Source organism: Triticum aestivum, chromosome 1B (genome assembly GCF_018294505.1).
Source record: "Triticum aestivum cultivar Chinese Spring chromosome 1B, IWGSC CS RefSeq v2.1, whole genome shotgun sequence".
In the NCBI taxonomy this organism is placed as follows: Eukaryota; Viridiplantae; Streptophyta; class Magnoliopsida; order Poales; family Poaceae; genus Triticum; species Triticum aestivum.
The window spans coordinates 373922864-373926734 of record NC_057795.1 but is presented as its reverse complement, the minus strand read 5'-3'; positions in this window follow the sequence as shown (position 1 = coordinate 373926734).

Genomic DNA, 3871 nt, shown 5'->3' with positions numbered 1-3871 from the left:
ACTCGACGATGAAAATAGCCACTCGACCATGAAGCCAACCACTCGACGGCCAGGAGACCTAAAGCCACTCAGCACGCAACAGTCTGTCATTAAGTAGCTTTAATAGTCTTCATGGCACTTTACGAGGGCGTTACCAGTAACCCCCTATCTTAATGTACTTTAAACCCTGCATAACTGAGGGCCGGAGAGGTCTGGCGGACTCTATATAAGCCACCCCCTCCTCAGTGTAAAGGGTTCGCACCCCTGTAACTCATATACACAGAAACCAGTCGACCGCCTCCGGGCTCCGAGACGTAGGGTTGTCACTTCCTCCGAGAAGGGCCTGAACTCGCTAACACTCGTGTGTACAACTACTCCATAGCTAGGATCTTGCCTCTCTATATACCTACCCCCATTCTACTGTCAGACTTAGAACCACGACACCCTCTGCCCCGCTGTTCCCTGGTGGGGCTACCCATGCCTCGGCGGATTCCCTTTCTGCGGGCGAGCGCGCTCCACGTAGTCGGCCTGGCGCGGCGCGCCCGACCCAGCCGACCGTGCGCACTGACCCGGGCGAGCCGGGCCCCACCCAGTCGACCGCGCCCACTGGCCCGGGTGGGCCGAGCCCCTCTCAGCCAATCGCGTCGAGCCCGCCGCGGCCAAGTGGCGTTTTTGTACCAGGCGATGCGGCTGGATCGGCCGAATCTCCACAGGAGTTCGCCCTCGGATCTGGTGCGGCTGACTCCGGATCTTCTGTGGCTCATTCAGATTCTGGCGTTTCTGCTTCTTCCAATAGGCTGCAAATTCAAGCCGCTCGACCACCTCCGCCCTCTCCTACTCATACACACACCAGATGTCAGAGTGGCATTGCTAAACCAAGAGTTTACAAAGATGGGTGTATTCGGTGGGGGTCTTTTTGTGCTGCAGGTGAACCTAGGAATCTGCGAGATGCTCTTGATGATCCGAAGTGGAGAAAGGCAACGGACGAGGAATACTCCGCCCTCATGGACAACAAAACCTGGCGCTTAGTTCCACCTGTCAAAGGGAGGAACGTGATTGACTGCAAATGGGTGTACAAGATAAAGAGGAAGTCTGATGGCACCATCGACAAGTATAAGGCACGATTAGTTGCTAAAGGCTTTAAGCAAAGGTATGGAGTTGACTATCAAGACACTTTTAGCCCGGTGGTAAAAGCTGCTACTATCCGGTTAATTCTTTCCATTGCAATTTCTCGAAATTGGTGCATGCGTCAACTAGATGTGAAGAACGCATTTTTGCATGGTGTTCTGGAAGAGGAAGTCTTTATGAGGCAACCTCCTGGGTATGAGAGCTCAGTCTCACCACGCCATGTCTGCAAGCTTGATAAAGCATTATATGGCTTGAAGCAAGCACCAAGAGCCTGGTATTATCGATTGTACTCCAAACTTCGGTCACTTGGTTTCTTTGCCTCCAAAGGAGACACCTCATTGTTTTTCTATCATCGGCATGGAGTAACTATGTTTATGCTCATATACGTTGATGATATTATTGTTACAAGTTCTTCACCCAAAGCAGTTGCAGCTCTTCTTAAGGATCTGAGTTTGGATTTTGCTCTAAAAGATTTAGGTGCTCTGCACTTCTTCCTTGGTATTGAGGTGAAAAATGTTGCAAGTGGAGTTCTTCTATCACAAGAGAAATATGTGCAAGAGATACTTCAGCGGATGGGAATGACAGGGTGTAAACCTTCCCCTACACCTTTGTCCACCTCTGAGAAGTTATCTCTTCGAGATGGCGATATTCTTACATCTGAAGACTCCACTCGGTATAGGAGTATTGTAGGAGCATTACAATACCTCACATTGACCCGGCCAGACATTGCATATGCTGTTAATAAGGTTTGTCAGTTCTTACATGCTCCTACTACTGTTCATTGGACTGCTGTAAAAAGGATGCTCAGATACCTTCAAGGAACACAGAGTCATGGACTTAAGCTTTGCAAGTCAGACTCTACGCTTGTCAGTGCGTTTTCTGATGCAGATTGGGCAGGCTGTCCTGATGACAGGAGGTCCACTGGAGGTTTTGCAGTTTTTCTTGGTGGAAATCTGATTTCATGGAGTGCTCGTAAGCAGGCTACCGTCTCCAGGTCTAGTACAGAGGCTGAGTACAAGGCCCTAGCTAATGCCACTGCTGAAGTAATTTGGGTTCAAAACATGTTGACAGAGTTGGGTGTTCATCATCCCAAGGCAGCATCATTGTGGTGTGACAATTTGGGTGCTACGTATTTGTCCGCCAACCCTGTTCTTCATGCCAGGACGAAGCACATAGAGATAGATTATCACTTTGTTCGAGAACGGGTCGCTAACAAGCTGTTGAATGTTCGCTTTGTTCCTACTGGTGATCAAGTTGCAGATGGGTTTACTAAACCCCTTTCTTTGAGGCAGCTGGAGGCATTTCGACGCAATCTCAACTTAGATAAGTTGTGATTGAGGGGGAGTGTTAAACGATGTACATACGGTATCCTATAAACCGTATATTGTATGTGTGCGTGTAGTTGTTGTAACCGGTTAGGTTGTTGTGATTGCATCTTATCCTAGCATATGACTTGGAGATCAATCCACAACCTAACAACCTTGTAATCTCGCAGCCCTTGGTGGCTATATTAACACGCACGCGTCCCTGCTAACCGCATACGCTTAAGCCTCATTTTCTATACATGCTGCTGACGCCATGGTGCACGTTGCGATCTGAACCATCACAGGGGGTGAGATGGAACTGAAAAGAAAACTCAGAACCTGAGAGTCTCGGGCCCTGTCGATCTCATATGCCGGTTTTGGCACGTCGGTGACCTTGCCGTCTTTGTCAGACAGCTTGGCCGTGGGTACCTTCCTCTCTGGGTCGAGGTAGGTGACCAGCTGAGCGCCACGGTGCGCACGCCAGACGTTGAAGTTGGAGCGATGGAGTTTCTCGGTGATGGGGATGAGCACGGATGGGGCGGTTGTGGTGGAGCTTGAGGACGACATGGCGGCGCAAGGGGATCGGCGGCGCAGGGGATATGCTTAGAGGAGAATGGCTCTGAATACCATGTAAAGTTTGCGTTAAGCGTATGCTTCTGCAGGGACGCGCTGCGTGTTACTTATAAGCACAAGAGATTACAGGGTTTAGGTAGTTAGGTTGTTGTAGGATTGATCTCCAAGTCATAATCTATACAAGAGGATAGAGATCAACCTAAACATATCCTAACTACCTGAGTACAACACACGCGCCCACACATGTATACGGACTTTAACACACCACACAACGTTCGCCAGGCTCACTAGCTCCCCTGTTGAGATCATGTACGATGCAAGGTGTTTGTAAAGATACTTGTTTTTTCTTAAGCACCAGGCTTGTTTCTATAGCATGTGCCACGTGCCTAATTAAACATCTATGGTGTACAAATAAGCATCGATGATTAAGAAAGAACTGATTTCTTTTCACAAACACCTTTCGATGCACTTCGCATTGTGCATGACCTGATTTCAAATACCCACGTCAACTAGCCTCATCGCCCATGCCCGGAACGGGGGCGTGCATGCCATGCATGCGGAACCCCCAAAAGTATCGCAATTAACGAAAGCGAAAGCTCCATGACCTCAATGCATGGGCGTGGCGTCGCTGCTGCTCTGAGCGACTGAGCCAGTGTGGCCGCTCAGGCGCAGACTTTAGTACTAGCGCCCAGCCGTGCGCGCGCGTGGCGTCGATGACACACACGGCCGCTGGCTAGCTACGCGCCCGTGGCCAACGGCCATGCACGATCCGCCACTAGGTTCGTCCTATACGGCAACGGGCTTTGCTTTCGCCAACATGCACGCATGCAGAAAGCTTCACTACTGCGTGCACTCTAGCTAGCTACATCCATTGACTCACCGGCCAT